General features: G+C 34.0%; 1 protein-coding gene across 2 annotated transcripts in view; it reads right to left on the bottom strand.

Annotated features, from left to right (window-relative positions):
- Positions 1–16,645: 16,645 nt before the first annotated feature.
- The window catches only part of LOC149789689 (uncharacterized), a 140,671-nt gene continuing 134,686 nt past the window's right edge, over positions 16,646–22,630 (bottom strand). For both annotated transcript variants that reach the window (XM_089971705.1, XM_089971704.1), the window contains one exon: positions 16,646–21,310. The gene's annotated coding sequence lies outside the window, so the exon portion shown is untranslated. The remainder of the gene's footprint in view (positions 21,311–22,630) is intronic.

Genomic DNA, 22,630 nt, shown 5'->3' with positions numbered 1-22,630 from the left:
AAATAGGTATCGAATGTGGAATGTACAGAGAGACATGTCTGTCTTTGTGGTATATTGTATCAAATAGGGAACATACATAGATACATGTCTGTCTTTATGGAATAGTGTATCTAATATTGAATGTACATATAGACATGTCTGTCTTAATGGAATATGGTGTCTAATGTGGAACATACAGAGACGCATGTCTGTCTGTATGGAATATGGTATCTAATGTTGAATATACGGAGAGACATGTCCGTCGTTATGGAAGATTGTGTATAATGTGCAACATATATACATACATGTCTATCATTAGGGAATAGTGTATTTAATGTGGAATGTACAGAGATACGTGTCTGTCATTATGGAATAGGTGTCTTATATCGAATGTACATATAGACATGTCTGTCTGTATGGAATATGGTGTCTAATGTTGAATATACGGAGAGACATGTCCGTCGTTATGGATGATGGTGTATAATGTGCAACATATATAGAGATATGTCTCTCTTTATGGAATAGGTATCAAAATGTGAAATGTACAGAGAGACATGCCAGTCTTTATGGAATATGGTATAAAATGGGGAATATACAGAGAAACATGTCTATATTTATGGTCTCAAATATCAATGGAACAGGGCGACATGTCTGTCTCTATGATATCTAATGTGGAATGTACAGAGAAACATATCTGTCTTGATGAAATAAGTATCTAGTGTGGAATGTACAGAGAGACATGTATGTCTTTATGGAACAGGTATCTAATATGGAATATGAAAAGAGACATGTCAGTCTTTACGGAATATGGCATCTAATGCAGAATACAAAGAGAGACAAGTATGTCTTTATGGAATATGTTATAAAACGTGGAACATACAGAGATAAATGTCTGTCTTTATGGAGTAAGTATTTAATATAGAATGTACAGATAGACATATATATCATTATGGAATATGGTATGTAATGTGTAATGGACAGAGAGGCATATCTGTCTGTCTGGAATATGGTATCAAATGTGCAATGAACAGAGAGACATGTCTAAATTTATTGAATATTGTATATAATTGGAATGTACAGAGAGACATGTCGGTCATTATTGAATATGGCATCCGATGAGGAAGGTACAAGGAAACATGTCAGTCTTTATGGAATATGGTATCAAATGTTGAATGTACAGTTGTTGTTGTTGTTGTTGTTGTAGGGTTTAACGCCATTTTTACCCTATACAAGGAGGCCAGTATTAATGGTGGATGAAAAAACCAGGAAAACCCCGGAAAGAACCACCCACCCACGAGAGGCTACTGGCAAACTTTCTCACATACCCTAATAGGCCGAACCCGAGGAATGTACAGAGACCTGTCTATATTTATTGATTATGGGTTCTAATCTGGAACGTACAGAGAGATATGTCTGTCTCTATATAATATGGTATGAAATATGGAATTTTGAGAGAGACATATCTGTCTTCATGGAATATGTATCTAATGTGGAATATACATAGAGTCATGATGGATTAAAAAACCAGGAAAACCCCGGAAAGAACCACCCACCCACGAGAGGCTACTGGCAAACTTTCTCACATACCCTAATAGGCCGAACCCGAGGAATGTACAGAGACATGTCTATATTTATTGATTATGGTTTCTAATCTGGAACGTACAGAGAGATATGTCTGTCTCTATATAATATGGTATGAAATATGGAATTTTGAGAGAGACATATCTGTCTTCATGGAATATGTATCTAATGTGGAATATACATAGAGTCATGTCTGTCATTATGGAATATGGCATCTAATGTGTAATTTACAGGGATACATATATGTCATTAAGGAATTTAGTAACTAATGTGGGATGTATAGGGAAACATATTTATCTTTATGGAATATGGTATCTAATTAAGAAAATAGAGAGAGAGAGAGAGATATGAGAGTCTTTATGGAATATGTGATCTAATGTGGAACGAACACAGATACATATTTATCCAGAGAGACATGTTTATCATTATGTAATATAGTATCTAATGTTGAAAGTACGAAAAGACATGTCTATCTTTATGGAATATGGTGTCTAATGTGGAACATAGAGATATATGTCTGTCTTTATGGAATATGGTATTTAATGTGGAATGTAAAGACGGAAATGTCTGTCTTTATGGAATAGGTATATAAGGCAGAATGTACAGAGAGACATGTATATCTTTATGGAATAGTTATACAATGTGCAATGTACAGAGAGACATATCTGTCTTTATGGAATAGGTATCTGATGTGGATCATACAGAGATACATGTTCTCTTTATGGAATATGGTAACTAATGTGGAACATACAAACATATATGTCGATCATTATGGAATGTGGTATCTAATGTGGTATGTACAGTTAGACATGTCTGTCTTTATGAATATGGCATGAAATGCAAAATGTACAGAGACACATGTATGTCTTTATGGAATATGGTATCTACTATGGAAAGTGCAGGGAATCAAATATTTCTTTATGGAATAGGGTATCTAAAGAGCAACATACAGAGAGACATGCGTGTCTTTCTGGAATATAGTATATAATGTGGGACATAAAGAGAGACAAGTCTGTCTTTATGAATATGGCGTCTAATGTAGAACATAAAGAGATACATGTATGTATTTATCGAAGAAGGTCTTTAATGTGGAAAGTACAGAGAGACAAGTACGTCTTCATGGAACATGGTATCTAATGTGAAACATGCAGACACATGTGTGTCTTTATGGAATAGCTATCTGACGTGGAATGTACAGAGAGACGTGTCTGTCTATATGGAATACGTATTTAATGTAGAATGTACATATATACATGTTTGTCTTATGGAATAAGGTGTCTCATGTGGAACATACAGAGATACATGTCTATCATTATGGAATATGGTATATCATGTGGAACTTACAGAGAGACATGTCCGTCTTTATGGAATATTGTATATAATGTGGAAAATATATAGAGACATGCGCCTCCTTATGGAATAGGTATCTAGTGTGGAATATTCAGATTCACACATATGTCTTTATGAATATGGTGTGTAATGTGGAACGTAGAGAGACATATCTATCTTTATTGAGTATGATATTTAATGTGGAATGTAAAGAGAGATATGTCTGTCTTTATGGAATAGGCATCTGCTGCGGAATGTACAGAGAGAAATGTATGTCTTTATTGGATAGGTATCTAATATGGAATGTACAGAGAGACATGATCATTTTTACTGAACAAGGTATCTAATGCGGATCGTACATAGAGACATGTCTATCTTTATGAATATGGCATATAATGCGGAAGGTACAGAGGGTCATGTCAGTCTTTATGGAATATGGTATCTACTGTGGAATGTACAGGGAAACAAATCTATCTTTCTGGAATATGGTATCTAATAAGGAACAAACAGAGATACATGTCTTTCTTTATGGAATATGGTATCTACTATGGGAGATAGAGATATACATGTCTGTCTTTACGAATATGCTATATAATGTAAAATATACAGAGAGACATGTCTGTCTTTATGAAATATGTTATATATCGTGTAAAGTACAGAGACATATCTGCCTTCATGGAATATGCTATCTAATGTGGAACATACAGAGAAACATATCTGTCTTTATGGAATAGGCATCTAATATTGAATGTACAGATAGACATATCTTGTTTAACGAATATGGTATATAATGTGGAATGTACAAAGAGACATGTCTGTTTTTAAAGAATATAGTATATAATATGGAAAATACAGAGAGGCATATCTGTCTTTATGGAATAAGTATCTAAAGTGGAATGTACAGGGATACATGTCTGTCTTTATGGAATATGGTATCTAATGTGGAATGTCCCGGGAAACAAATATCCCTTTATGGAATATGGTATCTAATGAGGAACATACAGAGAGACATGTCTGTTTTTTACAGAATATTGTAACTACTGTGGGACATACAGAGAGACATATCTGTTTTTATGAATATGGTGTCTAATGTTGAACAAACAGAGCGACATGTTTGTCTTTATGGAATAAGGTATTTAATATTGGAAAGTACAGAAAGACATACCTTTCTTCATTGAATATGGTATCTAATATGTAACACGAAGAGAGACATGTCTGTCTTTATTGAATAGGTTTCTAATGTGGAAAGTACTGAGAGACATGTCTGTCTTTGTTGAATATGACATCTAATGCAGGATGTACAGAGAGACAAGTCTGTCTTTATGGAATATGGTTATAACATATGGAATACACAGAAAGACATGTCTGTCTTTATGGAACAGGTATTTAATATATAATGTACAGATATACGTGTTTGTCTTTATATAATATGGTATATCATGTGGAACATGCAGAGAATCATTTCTGTCTTTATGGAATATGGTATCTAATTTGGAATGAACAGAAAGACATGTCTGTCTTTATGGAATATGTTTCTAATGTGGAAAGTACTGAGAGACATGTCTGTCTTTGTTGAATATGGTATCTTATGTAGAACATACAGAGAGACATATCTGTCCGGATGGAATATGGTATATGATGTGGAACATACAGAGAGACATTTCATTCATTATGGAGTATTGCATCTAATGTGGATTGTACAGCGAGACATGTTTGTTTTTGGGGTATTTATAATATGGAATGGACAGAGCGACATTCATGTCTTTACGGAATATGACATCTAATGCAAAATGTACAGAGACAAGTCTGTCTTTATGGAAGATGGTATAAAATGTGGAACATACAGAGATACATGTCTGTCTTTATGGAATAGGTACTTAATATAGAATGTACAGATAGACGTGTCAGTCTCATGTGGAACATACAATCATTTCTGTCTTTAGGGAATATGGTATATAATTTGGAATGAACAGAGAGACATGTCTGTCTTTATGGAACATGGTATCTAATGTGGAATGTACAGAGAGACATGTCTAATCTAATGGAATATGGTATATAATGTAAATTGTATAATGGAATATGGCATCCAATGAGGAACGTACAAGGAGACATGTCGGTCTTTATGGAATAAGGTATATAATGTGGAGTACTCATATCGACATGTTTGTCTTTATGGAGTAGGTAGCTAATGTGGAATGTACAGATAAACATGTGTGTCTTTATGGAATAGGTATGTGTGTGTGTGTGTGTGTGTGTGTGTGTGTGTGATTTGGATTTTTAACGTAGCTTTAACAATTTTTCAGTCATATCGCTACGATGTCTGCAGTGTGGCAGTTTTTAGTGATGTCTAGCACTGGGGCATCATGCCGCAGACACGTGGCATGATGTCCCACCCAGTCACATTATCCTGACACCGGGCCGACCAGTCCTAACACTAGCCTCTTAATGCTGAGCGCCAAGCGAGGCAGCTGTTAGTACCATTTTTGTAAGTCTTTGGTATGACTCGGCCAGGGATCGAACCCACGACCTTCCGCATCCGAGGCGGACGCTCTAACCAATAGGCCACCGGAGCGGTTAGGAATAGGTATGTAATGTGGAACATACAGAGATACATATCTCTCTTTGTGGAATATGGCATCTAATGTGGAACATACAGAGAGACATGTCGATCTTTAAGGAACATGGTATCTAATGTGGAATGTACAGACAGACATGTCTATCTTTATAGAATATGGTGACTAATGTGGAACATACAGAGAGACATGTCTGTCTCTATGCAATATGATATCTAATATGGAATGTACAGGGCCACAAATCTGTCTTTATGTTATAGGGTATATAATGAGGAACATACAGAGAGACATGTCTGTCTTATGGAATATGGTATCTACTGTGGGACATACAGAGAGACATGTCGGTCTTTTTTAATATGGTGTCTAATGTAGAACATACAAAGAAACATGTCATTCTTTATGGAATAAGGTATCTAATGTAGAGGGTACATATATACATGTCTGTCTTTTTGAATATGGTGTCTAATGTGGAACATACAGAGAGTCATGTCGTTCATTATGGAATATGGTATCTAATGTGGAATGAACAGAGATACTTGTCTATCATTGTGGAATTTTGTATATAATGTGGAATGTACAGAGAGAAATGTCGGTCTTAATGAAATATGGCATCCATTGAAGAACGTTCAAAGAGACATGTCAGTCTTTATGGAATATGGTGTCTAACGGAAGGTACAGTTGTTGATAATGTTGTAGGGTTTTAGGCCATTTTTCAGCACATGGTATGGTATAAATGGCGGCCAGTATTAATGTTGGATGAAGAAACCAGGAAACAAAAACGAAATAACCACCCACCCACGAGAAGCTACTGGCAAATGATCTAATGAGGAACGTACAGAGAGTCAGGTCTGTCTGTATATAATATGGCATCTAATGTGGAATGTAGAGAGAGACATGTTTATCACAATATAATATTGTATATAATGTGAAAAGTACAGAGAGACATGTCTGTCTTTATGGAATATTGTATATAATGTCGAATGTACAGAGAGACATGTCCGTCATTATGGAATATTCATCTAATGTAGAATGTACAGATAAACATGTCTGTGCTTATGGAATTTGGTGACTAATGTGGAACATACAGAGAAATATGTCTGTCTTTATGGAATATGGTATCTAATGTATAATATACAGAACAACATGTCTGTATTTAGGGAATACGGTATATAACGTGGACCATGCAGAGGGCGATATCTGTCGTTATGGAATATTGTATCGAATGTGGAATGTACAGATATATGTCTGTCTTTATGGAATATGGTATACCATGTGTAATGTACAGAGAGACATGTCTGTCTTTTTGGAAAACGTTTCTAATGTGGAACATACAGAGAGACATATCTGTCTTTATGGAATATGGTTTCTAATGTGAAATGTACAGAGAGACATGTCGTCTTTGTGGAATAGGTTTCTAATATTCAACATACAGAGAGACATGTCTGTTTTTTATGGACTATGGTATGTTATGTAGAACATAAATAGAAACACAGAATCTTTCAAATATTGATATATGCAAATTAGATTGAATAATCATTCATGAAAAAGAACAGGTAACCTCAATGTTGAATTTTAAATCGTTCTCTTTACGGTACAATGTGTTAAAAGTTTTACATGCAAAGGAATTATTTTGCTATCATCTCTCAATATTTTTAATTTATACAGGACATTGACATTACAATGAATAAGCAAATACAAAATTACAAATGATCAAGTTATATGCTATTTTCATATATTTGGGGTATATTAAATACTTATCTTTTCTTTGGGAAATATTAAATACTTGTGATTTTGGGGTATACTATGATATATTGGCATATGATATACTTGTCATAAGTCTGAAAATATTCTTTATTTGTGATAATTCTTAGTATATTAAACACTTGTCATAATTCTAGAGCATATGAAATACTTTTCATTTTAGGGTATATTAAATATTTTCATAATTATGGGGATATTAAATACTTGTCACAATTCTGGGTATATTAAATACTATTTTTTGGTGTGTATGTTAAATACTTGTCATAATTCTGAGTATATTAAATAATTTTCCTAATTATGGGCATATTAAGTACTTGTCTCATTCTGGGTAAATTAAATATTTGATATAATCCTGGGGATAGGGTATGAAACACTTGTCATAATTCTGGGGTATATTAAATTATTGTCATACTTCTGGGCATATTAAATACTTGTCATTTGGGGATATTAAATACTTGTTTTATTTTGGGGGTATATTAAATACTTGTCATAATTCTGGGGATATTAAACACTTGTATAATTTTTTAAGTATATAAAATACTTATTTCATTTTTGGGTCAGCTGGCAGTGATCCGTAACAAACAGCATTTTAGACCACTCTGCCAATCGGGGCCCCTACTACTACCACTAATACTACTACTAATACTAATAATATATCAGGTTTGGTCAAGTTAATTGGAAGTTCACATTTTGTGTCCTTGCGTATTTTAAAGCATTATAATATCAAGTGCAAACTGAATGCACCTGTGATTACATAACATGATTCACAAAGATGTGTCACTAATTGTATATGATTATTCACAGTAGTATGTCGCAGTCCGACTGCATGTTGTTATTCACAAGGCTTAGTTATGGACAGATTGCATATGGTTATTATCAGATGTGTTATGGATAGATTGCATATGGTTATTCTCAGAGGTGTTATGGATAGATTGCATATGGTTATTGACATACTTGTGTTATGGACTGATTGCATATAATTATCCACAGAGCTATGCCATCGATAGACTGCATATCAAATTAGCATTATTTGCTTTAGTATAGTGTCGCCAGATTGAACATGGTTATTGACAGAGTAATGTCATGGACAGATTGCACAAGTTTATTCACAGAGGTGTGTCATGGACAGACTACATATGATTATGCCATGGACAGATTGCACAACATGATAATGCATTAACTGATATCAAAGCTGTAAATGACACATGTCAGTCAAAGCATTGCACTTTGGAAATGCCATTCCAGCCTCCAGCTATGTGTGAATCAAAAGACAGTTACATCTGGAGTTGAAGTGTTGGATTGATTGGAGAAGATCAAGTTGATGCAGTTGTCATTATTTTATAACATACTCTTTTGTTTATATATACTGTGTTTTCAACCTTAGTCCATGAGTGTAGATTTTATCACAAACTATTTTGTAACCATAATAGACCCATATTTGTTATCAACACAATGCAGTAATCAGTCAGGTTGCACTGTACAGTGCACCATTTCATGTAAACATTTCTTGAGACAGGATTAAAAATGATACTAACAGCTACCTAGCTTGGCACTCAGCATTAAGAAGTTAGTGTTAGGACTGACTGGCCTTATGTCAGGATAATGCAACTAGGTGGGACATTATGCTACGTGTTTGCGACATGATGCCACAGTGCTAGACGTCACTATAAACTATCACTTTGCAGACATCGTATCGATATGACTGAACAATCGTTAAAGCTACGCTAAAAATTCTAATCACACGCACACACTTCAGAACAGTGAAACATGATTTACCAACCTATTATGAAACATGATTTACCAACCTATTATGCAATGTCCTATATCGTGCAAACAGTATTGTCAACCTTCAGTATTGTCAACCTTGATCCACCAGCCCATTATGCAATATCCCAATGACTTTATCCAGATTCCTGTAGTGTCATCAATCCTGATCAACCAGCTGACCATTCAATGTACTAATGATTTCAAGCAAACAGATTGTTTATGTTGGGTTGACCTTCATCAACCAACTGACCATTCAGTGTTATAATGACTTCAGGCAAACGGATTATTTATGTTGGGTTGACCTTCATCAACCAGCCCATCATACAAATGCATTAATGACTTCAGGCAAACAAATTATTTATGTTAGGTTGACCTTCATCAACCAACTGACCATTCAATGTAATAATGACTTCAGGCAAGGAGATTCTTTATGATGGATTGACCTTCATCAAGCAGCCCATCATATAAATGTACTAATGACTTAAGGCAAACATAGTATTTATGTTGGTTTGACCTTCATCAACCAGCCCATCATAGAAATGTACTAATGATTTCAGGAAAACAGATTCTATATGTCTTGTTGCCTTTCACCTATCAGCTTATTATACAATATATGAATGATTTGAGGCAAACAGATTCCATAAGTCTTGTTGACTTTCACTTACTAGCTTATTATACAATATACTAATGTTTATATGCAAACAGATTCCGTATGTCTTGCTAACCTTGGTCTCCAAGTCATGCAATGATATCCCATCTGAGTTGATCCTGATCTGCCAGACCATTATTTAGTCATAGATCTGGAAAAACCTGAGCTTATATGCATCCATGAAAATCTTGACTCAAATGGATTTAGGTCTTCTAAATCCAAGACTTTAAAGTAATTGAAATTTAAAATCCACTGCCTTGAAATGTCCTTGAAAATCAAAATCAATCATGGGGATTTGTGTCACTTACATATCAGTCAAATGCATTTAAATCCTTATCAAATCAAGTTTATTTTGTCACTGACAACTCAAAACATGGTCTTATCCTTCACACTCAATCAATGGGGCTTTTTGGTCTTGACAAATCAACCAATGACAATTTACTTCCTTGATAAGTCAATGAATGGATTTTATATCCTTGACAAATCAACAAATGGACTTTATATCCTTGAAAAGTCAATCAAGAGGCTTCACGTCCTTGACAAATCAATGAATGAACTTCATACCTGTTGCTTTATATACACGATAATCAAGGGGCCTTTTGGCCTTGAAAATCAAGCAATGGGCATGATAAACTCCATTAATCAATCAGTGGCTTCACACCATTGATATTTGGGATCACGACATTTCGTCTAGGCATAAAACACTTTGTAAAATGACTGTTGACTGGAATATCTGGTTGACTGCTTTATACCATACATAGCTCTTTTCAACTAACACTTTAATGAATATAATATTTGATTGTCTGCTTTATACATTAGGTAACACTTGGTCAGTGAATATAATATTTGGTCGACTGCTTCATACCCTAGGCAACACTTGGTCAATGACTATAATGTTTGGTTGTCTGCTTTATACACCAGGCAACACTTGGTCAGTGAATATAATATTTGGTTGTCTGCATCATACCCTAAGCAAGACTTGGTCAGTGAATATAATATTTGGTTGTCTGCATTATACCCTAAGCAACACTTGGTCAATGAATATAATATTTGGTTGTCTGCTTTATACCCTAAGCAACACTTGGTCAATGAATATAATATCTGGTTGTCTAATTTATACCATAATCAACACTTGGTCAATGGATATAATATTTGGTTGTCCGCTTTATACCATAGGCAACACTTGGTCAGTTAATAGAATATTTGGTTGTCTGTTTCATATCATAGGCATAACTTGGTCAGTGAATAGAATATTTGGTTGTCTGCTTTATACCCTAAGCAACACTTCGTCAAGTGACACTTTAATGAAAGATATATTTGGTTGTCTGCTTTATACCCTAAGCAACACTTGGTGAAGGGACAGTTTAATCAATTGAATATTTGGTTGACTGCTTTATGCCCTGAGCAACACTTGGTCAAGTGACACCTTAATGAAATATATATTTGGTTGACTGCTTTATACCCTAAGCAACACTTGGTCAAGTGACACTTTAATAAATAGAATGTTTGGTTGTCTTCTTTATGCCCTAAGCAACACTTGGTCAATGAATATAATATTTGGTTGCCTGCTTTATACCCTAAATAAAACTTAATCAAGTGGCACTTTAATGAATACAATATTTGGTTGTTTCTTTATACCCTAAGCAACACTTGATCAAGCGATACTTTAATAGATTGAATGTTTGGTTGTCTGCTTTATACCCTAAGCAACACTTGGTCAAGTGACACTTTAATGAATGTAATTTTTGGTTGTCTGCTTTATATCCTAAGCAACACTTGGTCAATGAATATAATATTTGGTTGTCTGCTTTATACCCTAAGCAACACTTTGTCAAGTGACACTTGATTAATAGAATATTAGGTTGCTTGCTTTACACCCTATATAGCTCTTTTTATAACTGACACTTTAATGAATGTAATATTTGGTTGACTGCTTTATACCCTAGCCAACACTTGGTCAATTAATAAAATATATGGTTGCCTGCTTTATACCCTAGGCAACACTTGGTCAATGAATAAAATATCTGGTTGTCTGCTTTATACCTTAAGCAACACTTGGTCAAGTGACACTTTCTTGACGGGGATACTTGGTTCATTGAAAATTATCCTGCACAACACTTTTAACCTTCAATAATGATACATTTTCTATTTACCTCAGTCTTGTTTTTAGAGTCACTGACAATTTTTGTGACATAATACTTGTTTGACTTTTTTCTTATCGTACATACCACATGTTCAGTGACACATTCTTGTCAGTGGTACTAGGCTGACTGATTTATATCCTGGAGACAACTTGTTTAAACGACATTTCATCGACAGGGATACCTGATTAATTATTCATCCTACTCAGCACTTGGTCCTAGACATTTTGTCATCTGGGATTCTTGACAAAGTTTTGATCCTACTCAGCACTTGGTGCTAGACATTTTTTGACAGGGACACTTGGATGATAAAACATGATTGACATGCCATTGTTTGAACAGATCATTTGGTTAACATGTTCTTTTGAACCTGTTTGTGTGAGTCTTTCATTGTTATATATGAATGATGGGCACATTGTCATGTTGACATGTCATGAATGGTGCGCACAGTGTCAAATTGACACAGCATGAATGGTAAATACAGTGTCATATTGACATAGCATGACAGTTTAATGGTGAATAGTGTTGTATGGACACATAATGAATGGTGAACACAGTGTCCAATGGACACAGCATGAACAGTGAGCAATGTCAAATGGATACATCATAAACCATGAGCAGTGTCAAATGGACACAACATGAATGGTGAGTAGTGCCAAATGGACACAACATGAATGGTGGGTAGTGTCAAATGGACACAACATGAATGTTGAACACAGTATCAGATTGTTTTTAGCATGAATTGTGAGCACAGTAGTACATGGACTTAGAAAGAATGCTGAGTAGTAGTCAGATGGATGCCGCATGAATGGTGAGTACAGTTTCAATGGACACATGATAAATGGTAAAGAGTGCCAATGGACACATAAATGGTGAATGGTGAGTACAATGTCAGTGTACACAGCATGAATGGTGAATGGTGAGCACAGTGCCAATGTACGCAGCATAAATGGTGAATGGAGGGTACAGTTTCAATGCACACATCATGAATGGAGGGTGGTGTCAAATTTATACAGCATGCATAGTGAGCAGTGTCAAATAAATGCATCATGTATAGTGAGCAGAGCATCAAATGGACACAGCATAAAGGGTCATTAGTGTTAAATGGACACAGCATGAATGATGAGTACAGTGTCAAATGGACACAGTATGAATGGTTCATGGTGAGCACAGTGTAAAATGGACATAGTATGAATTGTGAATGGTGAGCAGTGTCAAATGGACACAGTATAAGTGGCAAATGGTGAGCAGTGTCAAATGAACACATGAATAGTGAGCACAGTGTCAAATGGGCACCTGATGATGTCAAATGGATACAGGATTAATGGAGCATGGTGAGCACATCATGGACATGTCATGAATTATAAGCACAGTTTTAAATGGATAGTGTGGCAATAGTTAGCACAGGGTTAAATGACACATCATAAATGGTGAGCACAGTGTCAAAAGGACACATCATGAATGGTGAACACAATGTCAAATGGACACATCATGCATTGTGAGCAAAATGTCAAATGGACACATCATGAATGATGAAAATAGTGTCAAATGGATATAGTGGCAATGGTTGGCACAGGGTTAAATGACACATCATGCATTGTGAGCAGAATGTCAAATGGACACATCATGAATGATGAGAATAGTGTCAAATGGATATAGTGGCAATGGTTGGCACAGGGTTAAATGACACATCATGCATTGTGAGCAGAATGTCAAATGGACACATCATGAATGATGAGAATAGTGTCAAATGGATATAGTGGCAATGGTTGGCACAGGGTTAAATGACACATCATGCATTGTGAGCAGAATGTCAAATGGACACATCATGAATGATGAGAATAGTGTCAAATGGATATAGTGGCAATGGTTAGCACAGGGTTAACTGACACATCATGAATGGTGAGCACAATGTCAAATGACCTCAACATGAACGATGAAAACAATGTGATATGGACATAGTATAAATGGTGAGCTCAACATCAAATGGACACAGCATGAATTGTGACTGGTGAGCAGTGTAAAATGGACACAGTATAAATGGTGCATGGTAAGCAGTGTCAAAGGGACACAGTATGAATATTGAGCACAGTGGCAAATGGACACTGGATGAATGGTGCATGGTGCATGGTGAACACTGTGTCAAATTGACACAGTTTTAATGGTGAATGGTTAGCACAGGGCTAAATGGATACCTCATGAATGATGAGAACATTGTGATATGGTTACAATATGAATGGTGAGCACAGCGTCAAATGGACACAACATGAATTATGAATGGTGAGCAGAGTCAAATAGACACATTATAAATGGTGAATGGTGTGCAGTGCCAAATGGACACAGGATGAATAGAGCATGGTGAGCACAGTGTCAAAGGGACACAGCATGAATATTGAACACATTGTCACATGGACACAGGATGAATGGTGCGTGTTGAGTAGTTTAAAATAGACACTGTTAATGGTGAGCACAGTGTCAAATAGATGCAGGATGAATGGTGCATGGTGATCACAGTGTAAAATGGACACAGTGTGAATGGTGAGCACAGTGTCAAATGGACACAGGATGAATGGTGCATGGTGAGCACAGTGTCAAATGGACACATCATAAATGATGAGAACAGTATGAAATGGATACAGGATGAATGTTGGGCACAGTGTCAAATGGACACATCATGAATGTGAGCAGTGTCAAATGGACTAATTGTGAATGGTGAGTACAATGCAAAATGGATACAGTGTGAATGGCAAGCGCAGTGTAAAAAGGACACCATATGAATCGTTAGCATGTGATAGCTAAATGATCAACTGATTCATGCATTTAATGTTATGAACAAATCTCATCTTGTAGATTAAACACACTTCAGTGTCAAAAAACAAAATTAATAAAATCCTTCAACTGTTGAAAGATATTTACTGAACCAAACTTAAACAATAAATATAGAAATAGATTGATTCTTCCAAATGTGATATTGACTCAAAATCGAAATGAAAGAAATTATAGATTGGACAATGAAATAAATTCAATAAATATAAAGACAAGTTGATTTCTAATGTTGTTTGTTATTCAAGAATTGACTCAAAGGAAAACAAAACTTTGACACAAGTTGAAGGAAGAAAAAATCATATAGTTACATATATCAGTCATATAGTTACATATATCAGTCATATAGTTACATATATCAGTCATATAGTTACATAATTTTATCGGGTCATGCCTGCAAATCAAAAACAAATCAAATGAAGTCAGGTAAGAGCTGCAAATCTTAACTATATATTCTTCAGAAGTTTTGGCAAGAGAAGAAAGTAAATGCTTAATGAATGTTACGCTTTGTATAAAATATAATTTGTTTTTAATATGTAACTTGTAACTTGTTAATATATATACATACGTTGATATATATATCTATATATCTATCTATATATATATATATATATATATATATATATATATATATATATATATATATATATATATATATATATTATATATATATATATATATATATATATATATATATATATACATATATATATATATTGTATTGTATTGTGGGGTTTAACGCCATTTTTCAGCACGATAGGCTATACATGGCGGCCAGTATTAATGGTGGAGGAAGAACCCGGAAAACCCCAGAAAGAACCACTGACCCACGAGAAGCTACTGGCAAGCTTTCTCACATGCCCACATTGGCTGAATCTTAGACTCGAACCACCGCAGACAGAGGTGAGATGGCAGTGATCCGTAACGAAGAGCGCTTTAGACCACTCGGCCACTCGGGGTCCCTATATATATATATATATATATATATATATATATATATATATATATATATATATATATATATATATATATATATATATATAGATACATACATACATACATACATCTAAAGGTTGTTGACAATCACAATGAATGTAATGACTTTGATAGCCATATATTGATGTTAATGCTTAAGTTATGCCAGCTATTGATGTCAATGGGGAAGTTATGCCAGATAAATGTTCTTCGGCCAAGTGAAGTAAGACCATGTCTAATTTGATAAAGACTGAAAATACTTTTTATATCTGAATTTTTTTCATATTTTGTATTGAATAAGGGCTAACTCTGTTACAAATAGAGTGTAATTAAAGACATTCCTTGCAAAATTTGATGTAGATAACTCTTTTATATCTCAACTTTGCACATTTCTGACTGATAATGGGCCTTAACTTTGTAAGAAATATAGAAAGTGTCAGTGAAAACAGTGTATGCTTGATTGTATATAGACACAACATATTTTAAATCATTGACTTTGATTAATGAAGACTGATAAAGGAAAATAACTCTTTAACAAATGGGCAAAACCTGCTACTCAGAAAAGAGACAAGTCAAAATTGTTTAAATCAAACACACAACTGCTAGGAAAACTTTCACTCATTAGGATGGACAAATAGAGAGATCAAATAAAGACACACGAATAAATGAAATACATGGATAGATAAAAAAAAAAAATTGTATCCACTCACTAGGCACCAAGGGTATGAATAGGGTTTGTGATTATTGACTGAGATGATGTTCTCATGGTTTGGAGCTACACAGGCCCATACAAGACTAAACTGAGAACAAAACTTCCCAAAAATGCAATCAATTTAATCAATATACAAAACAAGACTGGGACATAATGATGAAGATGAGTCATAACTCCAACCTTGAATATTAAGAGAAACACTAAGAAGTTTGTGTGAAACATGCAAGAATGGATATAATAATCATATGCCAATTGAGTATCATTACCTCATTATGTGTCCTTTATTTGGTCAGGTTACATCAGTGCGATAATAATAATAATAATATTAATAATAATAAATTAGTCATATATCAAGACCTTTTTATAAATCCTTTATTTTGGTCAGGGTACACTAGCGTGAATATAATAATAATACATGTAATAATAAGTAATAATAACAATACACACATATATATATCAATACTTCTTTCTTATTCCTTTATTTGGTGAGGCCATATCAGTATGAATATTAATATGTATGAACCAATCAATTACCAATACTTTATTCTAAGTTCTCTGCTTGTTCAGTTGACACCGGTATACCATCATGAATATATTACTTATAAGCCAGTAGTATATCTAGATGATGCTCTAAGGCCTTTACTTGGTCAGCTGACACCAGTATGCCATCATGAATAAAATACGTATAAACCAGTGGTATGTCCATACCTCATTAAAACGCCTTTTCTTGGTCAGTTGACACCATTATACCATTATGAATCTAATACTTATAAACTAGTGGTATGTCAGTACCTCACTCAAAGGCCTTAACTCAGTAGACATCAATATACCACCATTAATAAAATAAAACCAGTGGTATAAAAATATCTCACTCTAAGGCCTTAACTTTATCAGTTGACACCAGTGTACCATCATGAATCTAATACTTATAAACCAATGGTAAATCAAGACCTCACTATAATGCCTTTATAAACCAGTGGTATTACAAGACCTCACTCTAAGGCCTTTCCTTAGTCATTTGACACCAGCATTACATCATGAATATAAAACAGTACAACCCGTTTTGAAAGACCAACCATTCTGCCAAAAAATAATGGTATCTCAAAACAGGTGGTCTATCATAATACCATATAACCAAGACATCTGTGCAAGAAGAGCACAGTCTTCCAAGACAGGTGGTCTTTCATAGCAGTTGTCTCACAAGACAGGTTTTACTGTACGTATAAAATAGTGATATATCAAGACCTCATTCAAAGGCCTGTACTTGGTCAACTGACACCAATATTCCATCATGAATATAATACTTATAAACCAGTGGACTATCAAGACCTCACTCTAAGGCTTTACTTGGTCAGTTGACACCAGCATACAATCATGAATATACTACTTATAAACCAATGGTATATCAATATCTCACTCTAAGGCATTTACTTGGTCAGCTGACACCAATATTCCATCATGAATATAACACTTATAAAACACTGGCATATCAAGACCTTACCCTAAGGCTTTACTTGGTCAGTTGACACCAGCATACAATCATGAATATACTACTTATAAACCAATGGTATATCAATATCTCACTCTAAGGCATTTACTTGGTCAGCTGACACCAACATTTCATCATGAATATACTACTTATAAACCAGTGGCATATCAAGTCCTCACTCTAAGGCTTTACATTGTCAGTTGACACCAGTTTGCCATCATGAATATTATACTTATAAACCAGTGATCTATCAAGACCTCATTCAAAGGCCTTAACTTGGTCAGTTGATACCAGTGGTATATCAAGACCTGAATCTGAGGCATTTTTGTTATATATATATATATATATATATATATATATATATATATATATATATATATATATATATATATATATATAAAGTGCTATAACTTTGTAAAAAAATATAGAAGGCAGTTTCCAAATTTGATAGATATACTACTGACACTTTAATTAGCTTAAAATCCCTGCCAGATGTAGAGTATGTAATTGGTATATCCAATAAAGCTCTTTATCATTCCTAAAAATAGTCTAATGGAAATCTCTGGATCAGATTTAATACGTTTTACTATCTGATATTTAACACAATCTATGTTGTGGTCAGAAAAATTAAAATGCTTAGACACCATGGACTCTTGATGATTATGAGTATCCCTCAAGTGCTCTTTTAGTCTCAATTAGAATTCCTTTTAGTCTCACCTACATATGGTGTACCACTTACAGTGACGTTATGTAAATGGATAGCATTCTGTGGTACAGTGTCCTCATAGTTTGGATTATATTTGAGGTTAGTAAATAAACTTCTAAAGATTTTAGATTTATCCATTTTACTGTCGTATAATGTCCTCATAGATTGGATTATATCTGAGGTTAGTAAATAAACTTCTAAAGATTTTAGATTTATCCATTTTACTGTCGTATAATGTCCTCATAGTTTGGATTATATCTGAGGTTAGTAAATAAACTTCTAAAGATTTTAGATTTATCCATTTTACTGTCATATAATGTCCTCATAGATTGGATTATATCTGAGGTTAGTAAATAAACTTCTAAAGATTTTAGATTTATCCATTTTACTGTCGTATAATGTCCTCATAGCTTGGATTATATCTGAGGTTAGTAAATAAACTTCTAAAGATTTTAGATTTATCCATTTTACTGTCGTATAATGTCCTCATAGTTTGGATTATATCTGAGGTTAGTAAATAAACTTCTAAAGATTTTAGATTTATCCATTTTACTGTCGTATAATGTCCTCATAGTTTGGATTATATCTGAGGTTAGTAAATAAACTTCTAAAGATTTTAGATTTATCCATTTTACTGTCGTATAATGTCCTCATAGTTTGGATTATATTTGAGGTTAGTAAATGAACTTCTTAAGATTTTAAATATATCCATTTTACTGCAGAGATTACAATTAATGGTCTTGCAATCTAATACTGTGTTTGCTAAAGTTATTCCAGTTAGGCCATGGCCTATTGCAGAGGGTTGGGTACTTTTATACTTTTTATATAATACTTAGAGGTTATTATTCACGCTTTAATATCTAAATAGCAGACACACAGGAAATACATAAAATAAAGCACATGAGATGAACTACTAATATCGCATCATTTGTTCTGCTCTCTACATTAATATCATTACGCATACTTTGAATATAGTCTAAGTTAGTATAGTGCATTCTTGGTGTCTGGCATCAACACAAAAAATGCTAAAACTGGTGTGTGAAGACGACATAGAAATCTATATATATGGAGATATGCCACTGGCTAATAAATAAATCGGTTCAGTTTTATTGCTTATCCATTTCACAAACTTCAGTCTATGTACAAAATTTAGTTTTATTTGATTTCTTATACACTATTCCCTAATGACAAAATAACATATGAACTCTTGGTGAGAGACTACATTATTATGTGCAGAACAGGCATCCACCCTGCATAACAGCATGAAGTTCAAAAACATGCTGTGAAGCATCTGCTATTCAAGGCTTTATAAAATTGCCTGCCTCCAATGAATGAAGTTTTCCTTTTTTGATATATTAGCATTAAGTTCTATGGGAAATGAAGCACTATTAGTCTCATTATTTAACCTTGTCACATAAACTCAGAATAACTACAAGCAAGGAAATAAAAAAGTATAAATAAAATAAATGATATTGCTGACTACATAATCATGGTTAAGATATAATTAATGATAAAAACAGGAATATGAAGTGTCAAGTGAATTCAGTTGCATGCTTTGTACAGCCATGCTGTAATACTATATTGTTAGTCAAACAAACCTCTAAAGAAAAAAAGGAGTTTCAAACATCAGTTTTAAAAAAATACAGAGAAAATGTACAACTAATGAAATCTTTAAATCTACATAATGTAACATTTAAAAGCAAGCAAATATATTTTCTTCAGTTAATGCGCCACCATTATTCTCTATTTCCATCAATAGTCAACTTTATAACTGTCTTGTGTATTTACAAAGTCAACACTATACATGCATTGTTTCTATATAGACAACACAATAATTGTCATGTGTATTTCCATAGTCATGACTGTAATTGTCTTGTGTTCCTCCATTTTCAACATACAAACTGTCTTGTGTATTTCCATAGTCAACATACTGTCTTATGCATTTCCAGTCAACATAGAAACTGTCTTGTATATTTCCACCGTCAACTTACAAACTGTCTTGTGTATTTCCAGTTAACATACTAACTGTCTTGTGTATTTCCATAGTCAACATACTAACTGTCTTATGTATTTCCATAGTCAACATACTAACTGTCTTGTGCATTTCCATAGTCAACATACTAACTGTCTTATGTATTTCCATAGTCAACATACTAACTGTCTTGTGTGTTTCCAGTCAACATACAAACTATCTTGTGTATTCCCATAGTCAACATACAAACTGTCTTGTGTATTTACATAGTCAACATACAAACTGTCTTGTGTATTTCCATAGTCAACATACTAATTGTCCTGTGAATTTCCATAGTCAACATACTGCCTTGTGTATTTTCATAGCCAAAACTAAAAATGTTCCATGTTTCTCCATATTAAACACCTGTCTTTTGTTTTTCCATTGTCAACATTATAACTGTCTTGTGTTTTTCCCTGAAAGTCAACATAATAAATGTTTTGTGTTTCTCCATAGACACTACTATAAATGTCTTGTACGCAACCATAGTCACACTAATTGTCTTGTGTTCATCCACAGTTAACACTGTAACTGTCTTGTATTTCTCCATAGTAAACACTGCACATGTATTGTGTTTCTCCATGGTAGTCAGCCTATAATTATGTTGTGTTTCACCACAGCCAACACTTGTTTTTAGTTTCTCCATATCAATGTTGTCAGATGTTTCCGCCCACATAAATAATTTGCCCCATAAAGTAATGAGTTGATTCATGTCATGGAATGACGTGTCCTGGGGATGTTTCTGCTGGTACATAAGATCTAGTCAAGCATTCATTCCTCCTGCACAAGGGAAGTATCCCTTGATTGGACAATGCTGAAATAATCATACAGTTCTTGCCTTAAACTTTAAACATTCCATGAGCTGAATGAATTAGTCAGGAAAAAAGTAAGCTGATTCGGCATGTCACAAACTTTACTACAGTGCAATTTGCAAGTGTGCAATATAACTCAAGTCCATACACTTTTATGACATATGAAAAAGATATATTTTTCTATGTAATATTCCATGTCATAATGCAATATTAGTTACTTTAAACTATTACAAAATGCACTCTCATCATATATTTTTTAAATTTTCTTACATATGTACCATTTGGTAAAATGTCCAATGTCAAATGTACATGCAGATCACTGGAAAAGCCCCTATGGTCAAGAAGGTACAGTTGTTTATAGTCTATCGGGGAGACGTTGACGTCCCCGTAAAATAGAACTTTATATTCATTCCTATAAGGCAGTGAGGTGAGAAATGGCATGTACAAGTTAAATGAAATCATTTTCATGGAGGTAATACAATTAGCTTTAATTTTAAAATAACGCATGCTTTCATCGTGGAGTAGAACAAATTCGAAAAACAAACAGCTAATAACAAATGATGACATGATTATTGCTGTGAAGACATACTCCATCAAATATTGATTTAATTATTCTTTGTACATGCTTAGAAGACAGACTATCAAATCTTGTTTTAGTTATTATGTGAACATGATTTGATGACAGAATGTAAAACTTTCAGTTATTATGCTAAATGCTGTGATGTAAATCTGTGAAGTAATTATTAAGTACACTTGATATGACAAAGACTAAACAAAACTGTGACGTAATTATTTTGTGTGCATGATTTGACACAGAGTGCAAAAACACTGTGATGTAATTGGTATGTATACATGATACTGTGATGTAACTGGTATGTGTACATGATACTGTGATGTAATTGGTATGTGCAGATGATAATGTGATGTAATTGATATGTGTACATGATACTGTGATGTAATTGGTATGTGCAGATGATGCTGTGATGTAATTGGTATGTGTACATGATACTGTGATGTAATTGGTATGTGTACATGATACTGTGATGTAATTGGTATGTGTACATGATACTGTGATGTAATTGGAATGTGCAGATGATGCTGTGATGTAATTGGTATGTGTACATGATACTGTGATGTAATTGGTATGTGCAGATGATACTGTGATGTAATTGGTATGTGTACATGATCCTTTGATGTAATTGGTATGTGTACATGATACTGTGATGTAATTGGTATGTGTACATGATACTGTGATGTAATTGGTATGTGCAGATGATATGATGACACTGTATTTAAATCAAGACTGAGATTGTTTTGAAAAT

This window comes from Sinohyriopsis cumingii, chromosome 10 (assembly GCF_028554795.1).
Source record: "Sinohyriopsis cumingii isolate HCF-2022 chromosome 10, ASM2855479v2, whole genome shotgun sequence".
Classification (NCBI taxonomy): Eukaryota; Metazoa; Mollusca; class Bivalvia; order Unionida; family Unionidae; genus Sinohyriopsis; species Sinohyriopsis cumingii.
Note: the sequence above shows the minus strand (reverse complement) of the source record. Positions and strands in the feature narration are given on the sequence as shown.